The following is a 24898-nucleotide window of genomic DNA, read 5'->3' on the forward strand; positions in this document are numbered from 1 at the left end:
ACGTTTTCTAGACTTTTCATATTTGCTTGCTAGTACTGGGGGCTCAATAGTGGTTCAGTATTAGCAGGTGGCAAGACTGATGAGTTGCCATCACGGGACGGGAGGACTACTTGATTGTTTCTCCACGTACGTGAAGTATGTCGAGGTATGCAGTACGAGATATTTTGCTGCCACGGCAGCTTACTTAGATCTGATGGAAGCAATGGCTGATGACTCAGATTATGTTGTCAGATGAAAGTGATAGTGAAAATGACAGTGCTATAATAAAAGAATAAAAAAAAGAACAGCTTTGACTTTATTATACCGAATATCATAAGTCTGGCAGTGGAGGAGCTCCAACAACTCAGACTTTGACAGCTCACCCCGCAGGCAATTATATATATATATATATATATATATATATATATATATATATATATATATATATATATATATATATATACTCAGAAAATTATGGTCTATTTTTTCGTGTGGAATACTTTATCAAAACAATTATCTTTAAATAACTCAAAACCCTTGTGTGTGGGACATTCAGACCCCTCCCCCCCAAAAAAAATAATAATAATAACACCAGAAGTGAAAGAGTTAATGACGATACAAAGTTTTATCGTATTTTACATTTCTTTAGTTATGTCCTTCATCTTATGCTCTTGAGACTATCCTTTTGAAAACTGTGGATTACATTGCTGATCATTGTTTGTTCATTCCTGTGATCTGACGCTTACTCTTTAAATTAGCTGCTAATTATTGTAGTTAACATTTTCCTCCAATATTCTCCCTTAATTCATCTCATATGTGGTTTCTTGTTTCTGCCTTTATTTAAACACACACACACACACACACACACACACACACACACACACACACACACACACACACACACACACACACACGCACGCGCGCGCATGCACGCGACCGTTTGCAGGTGAGTGAAGAAGAGAATAAAAGACGGGAACGGGAAGATGATGAAAACAGGAAAATAGGAAGAGAGGACAAGAAGCGGAAGAAAGAAGATCAATATCAGAAGGTGGATGTAATGGTCTTTTCAGGGACGAATTTGCTAAATGAATGTGAAAAACTTTAAAAGGAAGGTTGCGTGGTAGCCTTTTTCATTTGGGATCAGAGTAGTCATTTATCACGCTCGCCACACGCAACACAAGCACACGACATGTGCAACACAAGGTCATAAGTATGGAAGACAAGGAAATGTCAAAGAAACCAAAAGGTAGAGAAATACAGAATTCAAGGGACAAAAAAGTCTCAACACCTTCAGTGCGATGAGTTTCTGCTTCATTTTTTTCATTATTTTATTCCTTTTCTTTCTTTATATTTCTTTTTCTATTTTTCTGCCGGCGTAGGTATTCATTCACATCAGGGTAGTGAAAGTGTTATGAATATTGCAATACTTGTACACACATAATAATAACAAACACTATATGATAATGGATTAACTGTATGAATCATTTATTTTATGCACTTGTTTACCTGTGAACGTGTTTATGTGTTTGTTGTTTGCTGAGGGTTGGGTGGAAAACCTCACCATAACGCTCTCTGGGGGTCTCACTAATACACAACTGTCATTCACTCCCAACGGGAAAAATTTTCTGTTTATGAACCCAACTCACTGGGTTTTACATTTTTTTGGATTTTCAAACAGCATTCATGTATTTCATATTCTTATTAGAACTTCCCAAATTCCTGTGGGAAGTTATTATTATTCTCGTCAGTATTATTTTTATTATTCTTGCTTATTTAAAAAATTGCTATAATTCAAGGGATATACTTTTGTCCTAGAGCTTTCAAGCTTTGTCAACTTAGTCGGATGGCAGTCCGCTTCTTTTGGCCAAATATAGTGGCAATCCGTCCTCCGGATCTCTGGATATTATCCATAACACAGAAAAGTGAGTCAGCCACGTTATCTCAAGAACCGCTTAAGCAAGGTACTAGAAAATTTACTGCAACATAGCCTTAGAGCATACGCAGTGTGGAAAGGAGTATGATTCCAATCTGTTGATTATTGGTTGAGTTTGCTTAGGATGAAATATTTGGACTTTTCTTGATATTCCCGATGTCACCTAATTTTCCACGAAGGATTAAAGCTAGAGCCGCCAAACTTGGTGGACTTATAGACTGTGATGACCTAAAGTGACATGCACAAGATAAGTGACCTTGACCTTAAGATCCCTTTACAGTTCGGGTTCTAGTAGGCAGTGGCTGTAGGAAGATTTTCTTAATCAAAACAGTCGCTGGGAAATTTTTCGGTGTTTTAATTATTATTATTATTATTATTATTATTATTATTATATTACTACTATTGTTATTATTATTATTATTATTATTATTATTATTATTATTAAAACATCCGACAACCCTGTGGGAAGTTTTTTTTTTTTTGACAATATTACTATTAAAACTTCCCATATCCCTGTCACAAGTATAATTGTTCTTGTCAATACTTGAAACTTTCCCTGAGCAAAGTTTTATTTATCTTGTCTTATTATTATAATTATTACTTATTTTAAAATTGAGCTATTTCAAAGGTTATTTGGCCTGCAGCCTTCAAACATGGTCAACTTAGTCGGACGCCTGTCCGCTTCCCTGGGACATTTATGGTGCCAGTCCATCAACCGGATCTCTGGATATTACCTGGAACAAAGAAGCATGAGTCAGCCAAGATATCTCAAGAACCGCTTAAGTTAGGAAGCTAAAATTTTACTACAAAATAGCCTTAAGGAGGACGCAGTGCCGAAGGGAGTATGGTTCCAATCAGTTGATTATTCTCTGAGACAAGAGTAAATAGTGGGACTTTTCCAGATATTCTGAATGTCTCGTAATTTTCCATGAAGGATTAAAGCTAGAGCCACCAAACTTTGTGGACTTATACGACTGTAATGACCAATGGTGACATGCACAAGATCAGTGAACTTAACCACAAGGAGACTTTGTTGCTCGGCTTCTAGTAGGTAGTTTCAGTGGGAAATTTTTCTTTATCAAAATTGTCATTTGACAGTTCTGTGGTGTTCTACTTATTATTATTATTATTATTATTATTATTGTTATTATTATTATGAAGAAGAACAACAACATGCATTCTATTCTTACACAATGGTGCCCCTCCTTCCCAGCACAGAGCACCCTCCCTCATACATTCCCACACCCTCTCCTTCCAGTCATTCCTTGACAATGAAGGATGGGAAGATTGAGATAAAAGGCAGCAGGTGCATTTACTGGCCGCAGAGGATTACCACGAACACACAAAGACATTATGACACGGAACCACACAGGAGGAGAAAGAAGGAATAAACGAAGAAAAATAGGAAAAATAACAGAAAACAGACACGAGAAGAAGAAAAAAGGAGAACAGGAAAATAAAAAAAGAAAAAATCGCGAGCTAGAAGGAAAAAAACGAAGAGGATAAGGAAGGAAAAGAGGAAGTAAGACAAGAAACGTCCTACTAGGAGAAAGAAACTGATAAGAGCAGAGAAGAGGAAAAATGAAAAAGAGAACAAGAACAAGAGATTTGGAGAACATAAATAAAAAAAAAATGTCAGGAAGACAAACGAGGAGAACAATAGATGAAACAGTAGGAAAAGTAAGAAGGAGAAAAACGAGTGATAAAACTCGGAGAACCAAAACGCGAGAAAAAATTAGAAAGAAAATAATAGGAGGGAAAACTGAAGTAGGTGTGCATACGGAGAGATGGTGATGAAGGAAATTATGTCTAAAAATAATACAAGATGAATCACTTCACAGAAATTGATAATGCTAAATAAAGCCAAGTTAATATCTGTTTCATTAAGCCATTTATGTCAACACGTTTACATTTTTGTTTTTTGTCACACAATGATGAGGTTCACAATGCATCGGGTGTTGAAGTTCTAGATGGAGATTTTCTTTTTTTTTTTCCTCATTTCTCAATACATCTATAAATTTTAATATTAACATTGAAATTACCACGTTCTCTTTATTTATTATTATTATTATTATTATTATTATTATTATTATTATTATGGTTATTAATATTACTTATTTTTATATTATTATCATTCTTCTTCTTCTTATTATTATTATTATTATTATTATTATTATTATTATTCCCCCTCATCCAACGAACAGCAGACACACTTAAAAGAACCAAGTTTATGTAAACAGACTCAGCACTGTCAAAAATACTCACAAATGACAAAGACATGATACTAACAGTGTTACAGGTAAATCACCAAACTATCCATGATGTTAATTGCTGAGTGTGCAGGAAACGATGTAAATCATGTGAAAAGTATGTATCGGGTATACCTGGAAGTAATGAAATAAAGTATCGAAAAAGCTGGGGGAAATTAGAGAAGTATATATGGGATAATGCAGGGAAAATCTGACTGGGGTAAAAATAATATGGTTGTCTTTAATGCATCTAAGACTCAGTTCTTACACCTATCAACCCGACAAAATCTTCCACAGGTATACCCACTAATGTTTAATAATATTCAGCTTAATCCTGCATCATCCTTGAACATGCTTGGGGTTTCATTTACTCTGGACTTATCTTGGAAAGATCATATTACATCTCTTGTAAAATCTGCTTCCAAGAGATTGGGTGTGCTAAGCCGACTCCGCTCTTTCTTTACCCCTGCACAATTGTTGACTCTATACAGGGGTTTTATCCGCCCCTGTGTGGAGTACCACTCTCATGTGTGGGGAGGCTCCCCACATACAGCTCTTCTCAATAGGATGGAGTCAAAGGCTTTTCGTCTCATTAACTCTCCTCCTCTTACTGACTCCCTTCAACCTCTGTCTCTTCACCGCACTGTTGCATCTTTATCTCTTTTCTATCGCTACTTTAATGGTCACTGCTCCTCTGAACTGTCTGCTTGCATTCCTCCACCTCTACGACAGGCGCATAGCACCCGTCTGGCAGCAAACTCTCATCCCTTTTCTGTCCAACTCTCTAATGCAAGAGTTAAGCGTTACTCCCAGTCTTTCATTTATGCAACAGGTCAGCTCTGGAACTGTCTCCCTCTGTCTGTATTTCCTGCTGCCTATGATCTCCAGTCTTTCAAACGCAGTGTGTCCAGGCATCTCAAAATGATCGGATCTTGAATTTGGCTCTCTATTGTATTTTGTTTTTCTCTTGGAGGGAACTGTTACTGCGGGCTCATGGCCTTTGGTTCCTTCTTCCTCGCATTAAAAAAATAAATAAACATATCATCCAGGCTGGCTTCTTAAGGCTCTTATGGAATGACTTTCACTAGCAGTAATGCATTGTTGATCTCATAGTCACGACACGGAAGCCTAACGGTAGCAGGGAACAGTCGGTAGAATAAAATTTCGTCAAAATAACATTCTCCACTGAAGTCACATCAGCACGGCATTAAAACATTCATGCTGGAACAGCAAGCACAATTCTTAAGTAATCAGTTTTAACACCCTGAGACTATTTATTTTCCGAGATTTTCTGCAGTGGTGCCAGGACATTTACTACCATAACTTCCTGTGGTAGAGATTAAACAATAGATGGAGTTCGTGGTATTGTTGTTGTGCTGAGGGCTTGTTTTGCTCCATCAAATGCACTTCAAGCAAGAGCTGCCAGAATACCCGATCACAGTGGAATTACAGCTAAGACTGCCAAGGGAAATCTGACTACAATACTGCCACGAATTCGCGCGAGCGTATTAATGTAAATTTGTGGCATTGTACTTTAATGAGAAAACCACGAACTCTAGTGGAATTCCCACTGGACATCACTCAGTTCAACCGTCCTTGTATTCAGTTCGATCGGGATGGTTTTCAGAACATTCATCACTGTTTCACAAGTGACCATTCTTATCCACGACATTAGTGCTTTCACTGAGTGATTCATTGTGAGCCTATATCGTTCATCTTCTTTCCGTTGACCATTGAAGTTAGGCCACATCTACTTTCTGCGAATACGGCCAGCTCGTACCTCCCTTCTGAGTTTGAAGTCAGTCAGCTCGGGATCGTCGTGAGGATAGGATCATTTTGTGCCCAGCGTAGAGCAGCGTCTCTGTTGTACAGCAAATTCCTGAATCTCCACCTAGACGGTGATTGGCAAAGTGGGCTTGGAGTGAATAGCAGGGTTGGTGTTCATCACAAGCACCCAGACTTCTGTTTCGGCTCCCCTCCACTGACCAGTATTTCTGTTCGTTTTTCTAGGTTTAAGTTTAATTAGCTTTCGAATGAGCAAGTGAGTGTATTCTCTTGTTATTTGAGTTCATGAGTCCCCTAGCGACCATGAAATTCCCCCTTTGAATTTATTTTGAGATTCATATAACATAACTTTATTTCATTGTAGTCAGTAAATTTACAGTTCTTTTCTTTGAGCTTAATGTAATTAGACTCGTGTTTTATTTCTCCACATTAAGCTTATTTTAGTTGCTGCTCCTAGTTTGCACAACTCTTTACAATATTCGTAACTGGTACTTAGGCCAGTTCCTTTGTATCAAACTTAAATCTGTTGTGCCAGCCAGGAGTTAAGCACCGTCAAGAACCTGTGTACTATTATTAGCAGGTGTCAGGGTTGGAGTCACTTTCTCGAGAGGCTAACAGTACTACAAACAGCACACGTGAGTAATTAGTCTCTACTGTGTACTGTTGAGAAAGTTCATAATATCTCGTCCTTAGAGAATCGGCGAAGTAAGCCGGCATAAAGTAAAACTTACTGCTTGATTTTCACAAGTCAATTCCTTGTCTCTATTTTCAAGTAACATCCAGCATTTTTAATTCATAAATTCACATTCCCCCCGTGACATCTGGCGACCTCATTCCAGAATATTGACTCCTAGCTCTAAAGTTATTAACGAGATAATACTCACCCACTCACACCTAGGTATTTATCATTAAAGTCTATAGGCACTGTTGTTTAGGCTGTATGGATTCCTCAACCAGTCACTAATATATCAGCTTGGAACCTCACAGCTAATCACCAATTTATGTATATCAGCTGAGTCGTGACCTCACAGTTCCAAGCAAGGTTAACATTGCCCCTTGTTGAAGTCACTTCCGGGTGACACACTCCACCAAAACGTCTTCTCACTCACTGAAGATGGTGGGAAATCGGTGTAGAATCCTGTTGGAGGAATTTTGAAGGTAGCGTGTGCAGGTGAATTGAAACTGAGCAGATTAAATCTCTGTTTATTGGCCACAGAAAGATACAACTGCGACACAGGGAGCTCAGAGTTATACGTCCCTCTCGTTCTAATGATATGTGCGTTCTGCTCTAGCTGGCCAGCATCCCCTCTAGGTGTGACACTGGGTCAGCAAAATCAGTGGTGCTAAACCTCCACAGACAACTGGGATTTATACATGAATAGAAGCATCATAACTGTACCATGTACATTATACACCTCAATAAAGTAGTATTGATTACATTAAAGTATACCAGCAAGGTAAATATTTCCCCCAAGACTTAAACATATATACAATTTATATTTCTCTATCGCCTTCCCTTTACCTAGGTTTTGATTAAAAGAAGATGTCTGATTGCGCACACCATCCCAAGCCTCACTTTACAGTGAAATGGTATTTGGTTATTTATCATTCATTCTATGTTGCACATTGTTAATTATGAATAAACAACTTTATATGTAACATGCAACAATAGTGTGAAACAACAACTAGTCGTGGGAAACAATATTGGCACCAGAACACTATCTTACCGGTGGTTATTGATTCATTTCTATTAATTTTACGTAATAGTTTTCCCAGTCAGATGCATTTTTTTTTTCTTTCTTTGCCAGTTTAACTAGAGAAAACTGGTCACCACCAACCTGTGCCTATATTCTTTACTTTTAATTAGCATTTCTCTGCAAAATAGTAGTCAGTACTCAGTCTTTAGTCTACTCAGCCTTAGCTGAGTTAGCATCATGGCTACTAATATATATGTACAGGAAGCCAAAGATATGGGGCTTACCGACCCCCAACAAATTAAAGAGTATGTGCTCTCACGGTTTAGTTACGAACAGCAGCGTGAGAATGATGCCCGTGAAGAGCGTAGAATTCAACGTGAATATGAGCAAGAACAACAGGAACACGAGCGAGAAAACCGAGAGAGAGAACGTGAACACGAGCGAGAACAACGAGAGAGAGAACAAGAACACGAACGTGCTGAGCGTGAGGCACGTGAGAAACATGAACTTGAGATGCTGAAGCTCAAGCAAGACTCCTTGGCTTCAGACACATCTGGTGCAGCTAACCCAAGCTCCACGAGCACTCTCCCTGCACATGTTCTGGCGACCCCATGCATCAAGCTTCCTCCATACAATGAAGGCGAGTGAATCGAGCCATTCATAGCTCGTTTCGAAGACATGGCTCAGCTGTACCAGCTGGATGAGGCAGCAAAGCGGCTCCAGTTTCTTAGCTTGTTCGAGGGCCCTGCTCTCGATATTCTCCACAGAATTCGTTGAGACAATCTCAAGTATGAGATGATGAAGGCCGCATTCATCAAAGCATACTGTCTCACCGTTGACGACGCCAGGAGTAAGTTTATGAGGGCGCATCTACAAGAAAAGGAGATGGCTGTTCAGTTTCTTGATTCGCTTACTGCTTACTTAGATGAGTGGATAGAGAAAGATGAAACTCCTCCCGTGCGAGAGGCGATAATTGACCTTATGCTGCACACGCAGCTAGAAAAGTCACGGCCTGCTGAGCTTATGGCTCAGCTTAAGATCTGCCAGGTAAGGGATGCCAGCCAAATGGTGGAGAAGGCTGATGCATTCTTCACTGCATATGGGTATCAAACTCGTAAGCAACACATCTGGAACAGGAAAGCTGACACATCTGGGAAACCATCTCAGACAGAATCCCAGCATCAAGGCCATTCTCAGAATAATGGCCAAGGTCCAAACAAACCACAGAAGAAGGACCAGGGGCAAAACACCCAGAAACCTGAGTGGAAGTGGTACGACAAGCAGAACCCTAACCAGCAGCAGTACCGGTATTTCAAGCAGCAGCAGAGCAAGGACAAACCACGTAACCCTCAGCCAGGACAATCGACTTTACTGTATCAGAGGCAGGATGCAAATGCAGCCTTCATTCCACAACAAACGCACAGTGGTGCCAACCCCACCAGTACAGGTACTTCTCCACAGTTCACTAGTCCCCCAGCGACAGTGAACTCTCCAACTCAGGTGGTCAATGCTCTAACTCTTCAGATGGTGAGCATGAAGGGCGCCACATTTGCTGCGTCATTCGTTCCGCAGTCTCATCAATGACTGGCTGTTACCTCCTCAGATTCTTCCACCAGCAACACTGTCTTTCTTGTTCAGCCTGGGTTTGTGGGAGGTGTTTCCGTAAATGTTCTGAGAGATAATGGTTCCTCAGGTTGCTCCATCAAGCAAAGTTTAGTTCGGCCCAGCGATTACAGAGGTAAGCAGATCCAAGTTAGACTTATTGATGGATCAGTGAGATTGTTCCCTGAGGCACGTATCCAGGTGGCATCTTCTTTCTACATTGGCTTGACAGCTGCTGTTGTCATGCCAGAACCTTTGTTTGACCTCATTATCGGCAACATACCTGGTGTCAAAAATAATTGTGCGGTAGATGTTGCTACTCAGACTTCGGCTGTTGCAGTAACACGAGCCATGCCCAAGGCTTCAACCCGTGTCACCCCGTTGACCGTTGCAATGCCGCAAGATCTGATTCGTAGCCAAGATGTTGTCCAAGAACAACAGTCCAACCCGACACTTGCCTAAGTGCGTAAGAAGCTGGAGGGAAGTGTAATTAAGTATTCACGGGGAGGCCAAGCCAGGTTCCTTCATAAGCGAGGATGGCTGTACCATGAGTCACAAACACCCCACAGTGAGGTTCGACTGCAGTTCATCGTTCCCGCAAAATATCGCCGAGCAGTGTTCGAATTAGGTCATTGTTCAGTGATGGGAGGTCACATGGGCCAAAAGTAAACCTCTGACCACATCCATGCTGACTTTTTCTGGCCAGGAATGGACAGGAAATAACTAGGCTTGTGCGTTCCTGTGATGTGTGTCAGTGCACCACTGACTGGGGACGTGTCCATCCTGTGTCATTGAAACCAATGCCTATAATCTCTGAACCATTTGAGAGAGTAGCAGTTGACATTGTTGGGCCAATCTCTCCTAGGACAAGTGATGGATCAAAGTATATCCTCACTATTGTTGATTTCAGCACACGGTGGCCTGAAGCCGTGGCCCTTAAGAATATAGAGGCCGTCACTGTTGCTGAGGCATTGATTGAAGTGTTCTGTAACGTAGGTATCCCCAAGGAGGTCTTAAGTGACCGGGGTTCACAGTTCACCTCTGCAATGATGAATGAAGCATTCAGGTTGTTGTCCAACCGAGGCTTGCGAACTACGCCCTATCATCCCATGTGTAACAGGTTGTGTGAGAGGTTCAATGGGACTCTCAAGAAGATGTTAAAGCGCATAGCTGCTGAACAGCCAAAGGAATGGCTGTGGTTCATTGCTCCTCTTCTATTTGCTTATCGAGAAACCCCACAGCATTCTTTGAAATTCTCACCTTTTGAACTGGTGTATGGAAGGTCGGTCCGTGGACCACTTCAAGTTCTTCGCGAGTTATGGGACGATGAAGAACCAGACCCTAAAGTCAAGACCACCTACACCTATGTCCTTGATCTAGCTGACCGCCTCCAGTCAACGTGCGAGTTAGCTAAGAAAGAATTGATCAAGGCTATTGAAGTTCAAAAAGCTTATTATGATATAAAGGCAAAGCTTCAGAAGCTCAGTCCAGGCGATAAGTGCTTGGCGTTAGTCCCCACTGCCCAGAACAAGTAGCTGGCACAGTGGAAGGGTCCATATGATGTAGCAGAATGCATTTCAGACCTCAGCTACATAATTCAGATGGGGAATCTTCGTAAAAGGTTCCACATTAACATGTTGAAGGCATATCATGAATCAAACCCCGAGGAGACTGGCCCACGAGTAGCCGATGACAGTGATCAGCCACTAGAAGAAACCGGAGCAACTGCAGTGATCCCAGCTGATGACCATGATGACGAGCCCTTAACCGTTCAGTCCCGTCAGGAGGAGACTGTCGGAGATGTCTTACTTAACACTGACTTAGGATTAGGTGACCAGAATGCCATAAGGTCACTGCTCTGTCAGTATGCTGATGTCTTCTCTGACCAACCTAGACTCGCAAAGGTTGATTGTCAATTGAGTTGACCAGCAATACTCCAGTAAAGGTTAAGCCATATCGGATTCCCATGCGACTACTGGACGCAGTAGACAACGAAATTGCCGACATGGAGACTGCGGATATTATTGAAAAGTCCTCATCTCCTTACTGTAGCCCAATGGTTGTAGTCCGCAAGAAGGATGGTGGAGTCAGGATTTGTGGTGACTATAGGAGGCTAAATACAATCACCAAAGTGGATGCTGAGCCAATGAGTGACCACATTGCCATCTTCTCCAAGCTGGCAGGGGTCACGATATTTCACGATGCTCGATTTGGTGAAGGGATTCTTTCAGATTTTCCTTCACCCTGAGAGCCGTCAGTTCACTGCCTTTGCTGCTCCTAGGGGGCTGTATCAGTATAAAGTCCTCCCATTTGGACTTAACAATTCCCCAGCAGTATTCAATCATGCCATGAGACAAGTGCTCCATGGTATTGTAGAAGTAAAAATGTTCATTGATGATGTCCTCGTTCATTCTGCCACGTTGGAGGAGCACCTCAGACTCTTGCAAATTGTCTTCAGTAGACTCCGGAGTTTCAACATGACTCTGATACCTAGCAAGTGTAAAATTGCTCACAGTGAGGTGGAGTTCCACGGATATATTGTTGGCAACAATCGCTGCAGGTGTCAGGGCAACAAGATCAGAAAGTTTAGGGAAGCCCCGAGACCCGTGACCAAGAAACAGGTTAGGGCATTCCTTGGCCTAGTGAGGTATTATAGGAGTTTTATCCCCAACTTTGCTCTCATTGTCCAACCGTTGTACGAGGTGCTTGGGAAACATGCTCCAAACACCACTGAATGGGGAGAAGCGCAAGAGAGATCTTTTGCCGCCTTTAAGAATATGCTGTGTAAGGAGCCTATCTTGCAGTTGCCTGATTCCAATGAACCTTTCATGCTGCACACTGATGCTTTACAAGATGGAGTAGGTGCCGTATTAATGCAAGAAACAGAAGGTGGAATTTTCCCAGTGGCATACCACAGCCATAAGCTAAAACCCGCCGAGAGGAATTACAGTACTGTTGAGAAGGAACTGTTGGCCGTCGTTGATGGTGTTAAGAAATATTACTATTATTTATATGGAGCACCATTCACTCTGGAAACCGATCATATCCCACTCACTAGTCTCAGCACGACTAAGACAGCTCATGCAAGATTGACACACTGGACACTGTATTTGCAGCAGTTTAACTTTGTTGTGAGATACATCAAGGGAAGTGACAATGTAGGCGCAGACCTGATGTCTCGCCTGCTAACTGATGACTAACATGGGCAACTGTTGTATGCTGGGTTCCGTAAGACAGGCGTCCTCAGAGATTTATGCAATCCAAGGACTAGCTTGGTTCCCAGTTATTAGTGTCTCAGAAGATCTGAAGTCTCGTCCGTTGGTCCCACAGGACACATTACGTCCAGGGCCTGTATATACATGTATATTGTAGGTTAAGGGGAAGTTCGAGACCCCTGCAAGGACAATCCGAGGCTGTGTTTGAATTACCTTGTGGTGCCTTGAGCAGTGGGCCTCTCTGAGGATTCCCGGAGAATGCACATTATCCACATGAGTATTCACACACATGTTGGGTGTTAAAATGTGACCTGCCCGAGATTGCATAGGGATTCTCAGCTTGCCGTTATTAATCATAAGTGTAGTGTTAAGTTTAACCAGTAAACTGCCCGTTCTCAGAGATTTGAGCAATCCAAGGACTGGCACGTTTCCTGGTTAATAATGTAGGTTTAACCAGTAAACTGCCCGTTCTCAGAGATTTGGGCAATCCAAGGACTAACACGTTTTCTGGTTAATAATGTAGGTTTAACCAGTAAACTGCCCGTTCTTAGAGATTTGGGCAATCCAAGGACTAGCACGTTTCCTGGTTAATAATGTAGGCAGTGGCGTATATAGGTCCGTGGAAAGGGGAGGGCCACAGGGGTGAATCCAGAATTTTGTTAAGGGGGGGGCAAGCGAAGCGAGCCTCTACAGCTGGGGGATCTGGGGGGGCGGTGTAAGCCGCCCCAGGAAATTTTTTGGAAATCAAGCACTATTAGGGGCATTTTGAGGCCTCAGGAGGGATACATTGCACTTATTTGATATTCAGTGGCAAAACAATATAAAGAAGTTTAAGTATCTTGGCTGAAACAAGAATGAGCTGTTTGAAAAATATTTAAATAGGGAATTCTACAGTACCCGGTATGTATAAAAAAAAAAAATGGTAGATCATATGCAATTGTTGATTCCTACATTCTTGGAAGCTGCAATGTTCATTTTTATATGAAATATTAAAAAAAATAAACTAAAACTCGCATTAATGACTTAGAGAGAGAGAGAGAGTACTGTATATGAAACATTGAGCATATTAAACTATAACTCGCATGAGAGAGAGAGAGAGAGAGAGAGAGAGAGAGAGAGAGAGAGAGAGAGAGAGAGAGATTACTAAAGTCGTGTGAAAGTTGATCATTTGAAATCAAGCAGCCTATTTTTACGGCTGAATTCATTGATTACTTGTATATGTATTTAGATCTGCAGATATGTAGGCCTACTGGGACAAAAGGGGGGGGCCATAGCCGAGTGCCCCCTCCCCCTATATACGCCACTGAATGTAGGTTTAACCAGTAAACTACAGGGGTCCTCAGAGATTTAAGCAATCCAAGGACTACGTTTCCTGGTTAATAATTTATCCATTAACAAAATAATAGTTACTTTTTGTAACACAAGTATCGACTACTAGGCAGAGAAAGAAATTGTAATTTAATAAAAACTGTTTGTCGTACTGACACTTTTGATGCTCCATCTTGATTGCTTTTGCAGGTGCAGCTGGCGGGTGTAGCAACTTTGTCGTGCAGATCAGCTGATCGTCTCTGCTGTATGCTGCTGCCTCTTCTCTTCTGCCTCGTTGTCTTTATTTACTTTGATCTGTATTATCATTTTACACGTACACACAGTTACACCACAACTGTCACACCTACAACGTGTATTACATACGTCACGCTAAATAACAATCAGTTGTTAATGTAAATGTAGCGACCTTATTACTCAGTTTGACCTGAGTACAGAATTTTTCACTGTCGTCACAGAGTTTTTTCCTCAAGCTTGCTTCTATTAACGTAAATACGAGTTTTTTACGCTCATGGGCGACTGTGATTTTCTCCTGTAGCAGGATAGTACACACACCGCAGTGTCAATCTTGTGTGACTGAGTTAGGATTTATATGTATGTATATCAAAAATTTTTCTGAAGAAAAATTTGATTTTCATGGGGTGTAATGTCATGAATTTGTGCGAGCGTATTTATATAAATTTGTGACATTGTACTTTAATGAGAAAACCATGAACTCTAGTGGAATTCCCACTGGGCATCACTCGGTTCAACCATCCTCATATTCACTTCAATTGGGATGGTTTTCAGAACATTTGTCACTTTTTCACGAGTGACCATTCTTATCCACGACATTAGTGCTTTCACTGAGTGATTTATTGTGAGCCTATATCATTCACCTTCTTTCCATTGACTGTTGGAGTTAGGCCACCCCTACTTCCTGCTAATACGGCAAGCTCGTACCTCCCTTCTGAGTTTGAAGTCAGTCAGTTCGGAATCGTTGTGAGGATAGGATCATTTTGTGCCCAATGTAGAGCAGCGTCTCTGTTGTACAGCGAATTCCTGAATCTCCACCTAGACATTGATTGGCGAAGTGGGCTTGGAGCGAATAGCAGTGTTGGTGTTCATCACAGGCGCCCAGACTTTTGTTTTGGCTCCCCTCCACTGACCAGTATTTCTGTTCGTTTTTCTAGGCTTAAGTTTAATTAGCTTTTGAATGAGCGAGTGAGTGTATTCTCTTGTTATTTGAATTCATGAGCCCCCTAGCGACCATGAAATTTTCCTTTTGAATTTATTTTGAGATTCATATAACGCAAATTTATTTTATTGTAATCAATAAATTTACAGTTTTTTTTTCTTTGAGCTTAATGTAATTAGACTCGTGTTTTATTTCTCCACATTAAGCTTATTTTAGTTGCTGCTCCTAGTTTGCACAAACTCTTTACAATATTCGTAACTGGTACTTAGGCCAGTTCCTTTGTATCAAACTTAAATCCGTTGTGCCAGCCAGGAGTTAAGCACCAGCAAGAACCTGTTTATTATTAATAGCATTAGTTATTGATTGTCAGGGGTGGAGTCACTTTCTCGAGAGGCTAACAGTACTAAACAGCACACGTGAGTTATTAGTCTCTGCTGTGTCCTGTTGAGAAAGTTCATAAATTCTCGTCCTTAGAGAATTGGCGAAGTAAGTCACATAAAGTTAAACTTACTGCTTGATTTTCACAAGTCAATTCCTTGTCTCTATTTTCAAGTAACATCCAGCATTTTTAATTAATAAATTCACATTCCCACCGTGACAAATACATGTCAGGAGAGGACGTTCTGATAATATACAAGATTCTCCATGTAATGTCCAGTTAAAAGGTTCACTTATTTTAAGAACAATTTGTCTGTGGATGCTGTCGTTGTATCTGCATGGTTCTTTTCAGTCTTACCGACTACAGATATTTTACGTAGTTTCCAGTTCTTTTAATGTTGTGAGTTATTTCTCTTGTCACAAATCTGCTCATCAGTCATGATGTTTTCTTTCTCCTGCAAAATTAAATGCACTCATTGCCACTCCTCTTTCAGACTTCCAGATATAGTATTTTCAGTGTTAAGTAATAGTTATGTTCATCTCCGTGATCGACCTGGTAAGACACAAGAAAAAAAAAAAAAAACGTTCCGAAGCTACACGATAGACTGAATACAATCCTTCTTTTGCTTCTTAAGTACCTTGGAAGTCTATACATATACCCGTCTATCTGTGAATCTACCTTTTACCCGACGTTACATCTTATGAGAGGTAGGACCGCCTTCATAATTCTTTGTTCCTTGCTTCTGATAATGCTTGAAATAAGACTGTTGTCCCACTTTGTAAATCTACCTCTTACCCGACGTTACATCTTATGAGAGGTAGGACCGCCTTCATAATTCTTTGTTCCTTGCTTCTGATAATGCTTGAAATAAGACTGTTGTCCCACTTTTCCCTGCACTCATTTTGATATTCACTTCACGGCAGTGTTGCAGCATTTTCTTTTCCATTGTTATTAAAGCTACTGTGATTTTCATTTTCTTTATACCGGTATCAGATTTTACAAATTAAATTTAAGAAACTTTTGTTCTAGGTGGCCAGCAAATCAGAAGACTTTATTTCGTCACCATTTTTATTTACATTTAGTGCCATCCCGCGTAAAACATATCACTGGGCCGTTTTGGGAATTTCACCATTTTATAGTCATACAGATGTACAGTAAATGAATCAAAGGGAAATTCTTGTGAACTAAGTAGTTGTGGTAATGGCACTAAGCTGTTCTGTGCAGCTGTACCATTACAACAAATCCATGATTAAACAGTCAGACAGACAGTTAGACAGACAAACAGACATATACAGTGAGAAAGCCACATAAACACAGAGATAAAAATGGATAGGCAGAAAGTTAGAAACAGAGTGATAAATAATCTGCTTGTATCCAAACAAACTTTACCTGAAAGGCAAAAAAAATGTGCATGAAGATGTAGTAGCAGCATGGGTAGCAATACCTGACCCTGGCAACTCTGTTTAATCACTAACAATACTATATTACATTACATTTATCAGCGAGTTATAATTGTAAGAGAGTATCTTTGTACAGTGTAATAGGCCTATAAGAAAGCTACCTGAAGCTGTTGACTAACTTTAAACATGGGAAAATAAAGTGAAGGGCTATAGTACTTGTATTCTGTTTACAATTTCCTCGAACAACTACACAGAATATTCAACGAAACAGCAGAAGTTCCAGTCGCTGTGAAACCAAAAAAAGAGAGGATGCTGTAATATCTGGAGTTGCAGACTTGTTGCACGTCATAACTGATACCATTTGGATCAAACTGGAAGTGAAAATTGTACTGGCAAAACGTACGAATGCTTTTGTGGTATATAGTCTAAACAATAACCGTCAATATAACAATGACAAATACAAAGTGTGGAGTGCTGATGACTGAATTGTCCCCAAAATCGTACCAGCCACCACCATCGGTCGTTATCAAAGTAGATATCTTCAAAAACTGCTGAAAAAGAGTTAGGACAAAAACCAGCCACTCAAACTTTTACTTTTTACCTTCCTATCCAAAACTGCATTTACTAGAAGGTGTAGTGTAGTGTAGTGGTATTTGATTCAACCTTACCAATTATTAGACGGTGCAGTGTAGTGGTACTTGACCCAACCCTGTCAGTTATTAATGGATGTAGTGTAGTGGTACTTGACCCAGTCCTATCAGTTATTAGTGGGTGTAGTATAGTGGTACATGACCCAGCCACATCAATTACTGGTTTCAGTCAAGTTTGTCAAGCCAAATGTCAAATTAACTTTACAAGGATTTTGTTATGCTGCAGATTTCACAGTGTACTGTAAGTTAAAGCATGATAGACATTCTGATAATAAGTCTGCTTTTTACGGAGAGACAGGCCATCTACTATTCATGATATTACACTTTATGCTGTAATTCCTAAATGCCGTTGTCATCTTTCACCTGATGCTACCAGAAAGCCAGAAGGCTTGAATTTTATCTCTAATGTATACAGGCTATATTCCTAAACATATTATATCCCTTCATCTCCTGCTGTTACAATCAGGAGCAAAATTTTGATCTTAAACATAAGACACACACACACACACACACACACACACACACACACACACACACACACACACACACACACACACACACACACACACACACACACAGTCATGTAATCAAGTTTGGTAAAAGTGGAAAAAGACCTGACTGGGATTATAAGTTAGGAAATAAAACCCTATACACATCAGAAAGAGAGAAAGACCTAGATGTGATCATCAGTAACAGACTATCTCCAGCTGACCACATCAGCGAGAAGGTACGGAACATGTATACACTGCTTGCAAATATGAGAATAGCATTCACATACATAAATGAAGACATGCTAAGAAGGATAATAACATCATTCATTAGACCAACCCTGGAATATGCATCAGTAGTCTGGAGTCCTCATCTCAAAAAGCACATAGACAAGATTGAAAAAGTTCAAAGGGCCGCTACAAGATGGATACCAAACTTAAGGGACCTAAGCTACGAAGAAAGACTAAATAAACTGAATCTACCAACACTACAGGAGAGAAGGAAAAGAGGTGACATGATAATGCTATATAAGTGCATATCAGGGAAGGAGAAAATAGACATAAATGATTACTTAACATATGAAGCATCAGCAAGAGGACACTGCAAAAAACTGCATAAGAAGAGAGGTGATAAAGATGTAAGGAAATTCAGTTTCCCAAACAGAGCAATTGAGCAATGGAATGCACTACCGAATGAAATAGTGTGTGCCAAAACAATTCACAAATTTAAGGATATGTACGATAAATATGGTTTAAGACACGGGACAGTACGAGCTTGACTCATTCCTGTAAAGATAAAATTAGGTAAGAACAATTAGGTAAGAACACACACACACACACACACACACACACACACACACACACACACACACACGTAGAGGGATTCAACCGAGTAGGACGTGCGACATTGGCGCTCCGTACCAAACCAACACGGCCAGTGGCATTACCTAAATTAGTATCTTTGCATGAGTCAAGCTCTGTACTAGGTTAGACTAAATGATTTTTCATTATTAAAAGGAAAAAAAAAAAGTTTAAAGACTTGTTCAAACAGGAAAGAAAAACAAGACGAAAGAATAATGCTGAGTCATCTGAGGCTTGTTTAGTCTACAACAACACGGGGATTGTAAGTATATACTTTGCACTTTTAGTATTGCAAAATGGATACATACTTTAGTAAAGCAAATTTGGAAACGAAAAGGGATAAAAGTAAAAAGCAAAATGATGATTTCTACCAACAACTGGTTGAAGTGGAGACTCACAATAGACTGGTTGAACGTGTCAACAAACTAGAAATGGCTTTCAAAAATGAAATTGATGAAATAAAGAAGCAGATGCACTTGCAAAAGGAAGAAATAGAAAAACTAGGAAGGGAGGACAATAAGAAAGACACAACCATCAGTGAACTAACAGTGGAATTGAGTACACTTAGGAAGAAAGTGAGTGAAATGGCAAGTACAGTAGTCAATCACGAGAGTGTTATGGAAGATTTAAAAAATGACAGAGAGACAATTAGGCAAGTAAGCAGTCTTATTGACCAGAGCAGTGATATTGAGGAGAAGATAACACAGGTGAATGAAGCTGTGCAAAGCTACAAAAATGATGTGGAAACCACGTATGCTGAAATGGTGAAAGTAAAGAAAGACTTAGAAACAAGGGTGGAGGAAAAAAAATATTAAAAAGGAAGTGAAAAGAATAATCCAAAATAATCCAAAGTTAGTCAGAGATTCAGTAGATATAAACAAATCTATAGTAATCACTGGTATAGAAGAGGAAGATCTAAAAAACAAGATCACAAGAGACAAAAAGGAGATGGCAAATGTAATGAGCTTACTGAAGGAAGTATCAGAGGAAATCTGTAGTAAAGACATAGAGGAACACAAAAGGTTAGGGAAATATGAGAAAAGCAAGACAAGACCTCTAAAGGTGACTTTCCAGAGTGTAAACACTGTGGAAGAGATACTAAAAAATGCAAAAGAATCTTATGGAAAAAGAGGAGTTCAAAAATTTATGGATAAAAAGATGCCTAACACAAGAGAAACTGGAATTACTGAAAGAGAAAAGGGAGGAAGCAAAAACAAAAAATGAGGGAAGCTCGGAAGAGGAGAAGAAGAAGTTTTTTTCTAACAAAGTAACAGGATTGCAGGTACGAAAGTGGTACACAAACAGGATGGAATAAAAAGGAGGAAGGTAGTAGAACCATGTCATGACAAGTATATAAACAAGAAGATAAAGTTGATGTACTCAGATGTGGATGGAATGGTATCTAAATTACTAGAGATGAATTATTGTGTCAGAGAAAATGAACCACAAATAATATGCCTAACTGAAACAAAATTAACACCAAGGATATCCAATGACACACTAAACTTAGAGGAATACAATATATGGAGAAGAGACAGAAATTTAAAAAAAAGGAGGAGGAATTATAATATTAACTAAGAAAAATCTAAAAGTCAATGAAATAAAACTAGATATACCATCACAAGTAGAACTGATTGCAGTAGGGATCAACACATCTGAAGGTAAAGTAATTGTAGCCAATTTGTACATGCCACCCAGATCAAACACATGGGAAAGAGATGAATATGAGAACCTGGCAGAGAGTACAATTCAGAGTTTAAGATCATTGTTACATAAAATGGAAGAGAAATCAGAAAGAATTATACTAACTGGGGATTTCAATACAAATATAAACTGGAATACTCTAGATATAATTAGCCAAGAAAGCTGTTGGGACCAAAAGCTCCTGGATCTCGTACAAGAGTTCTTCCTAACGCAACATGATATTGACAGTTTAATATATCACCCTCCACTCGGCAAAAGCGATCATGGAGTACTAAATTATAACTTCAGGATAGCATATGACATAGTAAACAGCAATGACAGTTACAAAAAGAGCCTAAACTACAAAAAGGGAAATTATCCAGACCTAAAGAAGTATTTCTTAGAAGTTGATTGGGAAAATGAGCTTAGAGGACAAGATTTAAATGCTGTATATAAAAAATTCTGTGAATTTTATGAAATAGGAGTCCAGAAGTACATCCCACAGCACAAAGAAGCTATATGAAAATACAGAAATGATTCAATACAGAATGTAAAAAATCAAAAGAAAGAAGAGATTTGTTGTGGAATAGATACAGAAGACATAATAGTGAAAGGGCGTATAATAATTACAAACAGGCAAGAAACGATTATACAAGAATAAGGAGGGAAGCCCAAAGACAGTTTGAGGAGGATATAATAAATAAAAGTAGTGATCAACCAAAGCTGTTTAAAAGCTATATCAGAAGCAAAACCAAAGTAAAAGATATAATACAATCAATTACGGACGAGGGAATCACTTATACACAAGAGAAGGATATTTGTGAAGCACTAAATAAGAATTCCCAATTAGTTTTTACAGAAAAAAAAAATATTGAGAGGGACTATGTGGAACATGCATGTCTACACATACTACCAGATATACAAATAGCAGAAAACGTAATACAGGAGGAGTTAAGTAGATTAGACAGAGGAAAAGCAAGTGGTCCTGATGTAATTTCATGTTGGGCACTACGAGAATGTGCAAAGGAGTTAAGTAAACCATTATTTTTAATTTTCAAGAAATCCTTGAGTCAAGGTAAACTACCTGATCTTTGGAAAAAAGCAAATATTGTCCTCTTATTCAAGAAAGGAAATAGACAAAATCCACTCAACTACCGACCAGTATCACTGACCAGTGTTGTAAGCAAGGTATTAGAAAAGCTTATAAGAAAAGCTTGGGTAAACCATCTAGAAGAACACAGTATGATAACAGAAAGACAGTTTGGTTTCAGAAAAGGAAAATCATGTGTTACTAATCTGCTGAACTACTATGACAGAGTAACAAAGACAATACAGGAAAGGGAAGGATGGGTGGACAGTATCTATTTAGATTTCAAGAAAGCTTTTGACACAGTACCATACCAAAGACTTTTATGGAAACTGTACCATCAAGGAGGAATTCGAGGCAAACTGTTTTGTTGGATGCAAGACATTCTCATAAAAAGAGAAATGAGAACAGTACTAAGAGGAAACTACTCATCATGGAAAGAAGTGACTAGTGGAGTACCATAGGGTTCAGTGCTGGCACCAATCATGTTTTTAGTGTATATAAATGATATAAACAGTAACACTGGAAATGAGAGCTATCTCAATATATTTGCAGATGATGCGAAAATACAAAGGAGAATTACTAACACAGACTCTTGTAAAGAGCTACAAGAAGAATTAAATAAACTTCATGAATGGAGTAGTACATGGCAAATAGAATTCAATGTGGACAAGTGTCATGTAATCAAGTTTGGTAAAAGTGGAAAAAGACCTGATTGGGATTATAAGTTAGGAAATAAAACCCTATACACATCAGAAAGAGAGAAAGATCTAGGTGTGATTATCAATAACAGACTATCTCCGGCTGACCACATCAGCGAGAAGGTACGGAACATGTATACACTGCTTGCAAATATGAGAATAGCATTCACATACATAAATGAAGACATGCTAAGAAGGATAATAACATCATTCATTAGGCCAACCCTGGAATATGCATCAGTAGTCTGGAGTCCTCATCTCAAAAAGCACATAGACAAGATTGAAAAAGTTCAAAGGGCCGCTACAAGATGGATACCAAGCTTAAGGGACCTAAGCTACGAAGAAAGACTAAATAAACTGAATCTACCAACACTACAGGAACGAAGGAAAAGAGGTGACATGATAATGCTATATAAGTGCATATCAGGGAAGGAGAAAATAGACATAAATGATTACTTAACACATGGAGAAGCATCAGCAAGAGGACACTGCAAAAAACTGCATAAGAAGAGAGGTGATAAAGATGTAAGGAAATTCAGTTTCCCAAACAGAGCAATTGACCAATGGAATGCACTACCGAATGAAATAGTGTGTGCCAAAACAATTCACAAATTTAAGGATATGTACGATAAATATGGTTTAAGACACGGGACAGTACGAGCTTGACTCATTCCTGTAAAGATACAATTAGGTAAGAACAATTAGGTAAGGTAAGAACACACACACACACACACACACACACACACACACACACACACACACACACACAAATTGCTAAAAAGTTATAATGTTTACCCTCCGGAAAAAGTAAGACAGGCAAATTTATATTCAGCTGTAAAGAAGAGTCTCGTCTGAGACTAACTTATCTGTGCTGTCCACTTATCCAGTAATTCTACTGACTACGAAAACTTCTTTGACTATCTTACTTTTAAGGTGAAACACTGCATATCATTTTCTCCTTTCTCTGAAATATCCCTTCTAGGTTGATTTCAGTGTTCACCACCAACTCTGCCTCTCCTTTCCCTTCACTGATCAAACCAGTGAACAAGCCTACGTCTTTTCTACCCTTAATGGCCTAGAGTAGCTTTTACAGCACCCTACCCGCATCACTGATTGCCATGGAGATAGCTCCAATATATGTGACCTCTTCCTTACAACTCATCCCTCTTCTTGCACTGTTAATCTTTTCTCTCCACTGGGCTCCTCTGATCACAACCTATACCTTAACCTGCCCTATCTCTCCAGTAAAGCCAGTGAACCCTCTCAAGAAAAGGTGGCTATGGTACTTTGGAGCTGGTGATTGGGAGGCCTTCAGACAGTACTTTTTTGACTTTCCCTGAAATGATTATTGCTTCCATGGCCGAAAGCCATCTGAGTGTGCCTTGTGCATAGTGGAGGTTATTCTCTCGGGGATAGAAGCATGCATTCCTCTCTCTTATTGTGTGCCTAATGCAAAAAAAAAAAAAAGCTGGGCATAAACATACGTGTTCTAATGGTGTTCTCAACAAGGAGAAGGCCTACAAAAGGTTCCAGAGCCAACCCACCCCTTAATCTCATATCTCTGATGTTTTTTCCTGGAAACGTGCAAAGTATGTTCTCTCTGTCTGCTAAAAATAATTTCATTCTTACTAAATGCTCTGAACTCTTCAACTCAAATTCCTCCCACTCCTTCGGGCAACTTGCCAAAAACCTTTCTAACAACTCTACCTCACCATCCTTTCCTCCTCTTTTCCACCTTGATGACTCTGTATGTTCTAGTGTCTGACATTTTTTTCCACATTGGAACATTTCTCTCGCTACTGTACACATTATATTATTCATATTTAGAGAAAATGTGTTGTAGCGTTGAGATTAGAGTCCAAATACCACTTTAGTGTAATGTGGTGTGGGAACGAAATGAGCACTAGATTTTGCAGAGCCCAGCATTCTCTATCAAACAAGGGTAAAGGGAAAGCGATAGAGAAATATTAATTGTATATGTGTTTAAAGTCTTGGGGGAAATATTTACCCTCTTGGTATACTTTAACCCATCACGTCTCGAGGTTTTCTGCACCTCTGACATCCCCCAGTCCCGAGCCTTTTTGGAAAATTTTTTTTTTGGCTCAAACTTCCGCTTAGGTTGAGAAACGAAGGAAAATTACCAAGAAAGGGCTTACCGTGGTCTATAAGTGGTCGGAACAGGTGAGGTCCCCCGCACCAAGTATCGTATTCTTTTATTGACGTGTCAGGCGCTCACGTTTTCTATGGTAAGGAATACTGGGAGAAACAACACACAACACCTCTATATTTATTGAATTTGAACTAATAAACAATGACAGTAACAATATAATGGATTTCAGACACATATATATGAAAAATAAGCATTGTACCATCGCGCGAGCATAGCAAGTTAGGTCCGAATTGTAACATGCTATATGCTAAGTTTCTTGTATCAGTCAACATATCATTTTTTCTACTAATATACTTCTGTTGACATTTTACCAAATTCTACTGTTTGTAAGTGTTTTCAGATGTTTTCATTCATTATGATGACATGCAGCATAAGTTTAGCGCACATCAGCTTAGTAAGCGCACTCGCTATGACTCGTATTTCAACATACACAATTGTTTTATCACTTTCCTATTATTTTTCCCTTTACATTGAACCTTTCCTCCACCACTGTAAATGTTTTCAATTATTTACATT

Source organism: Coenobita brevimanus, chromosome 17, assembly GCF_032717465.1.
Source record: "Coenobita brevimanus isolate Jiangsu-jjx chromosome 17, ASM3271746v2, whole genome shotgun sequence".
In the NCBI taxonomy this organism is placed as follows: Eukaryota; Metazoa; Arthropoda; class Malacostraca; order Decapoda; family Coenobitidae; genus Coenobita; species Coenobita brevimanus.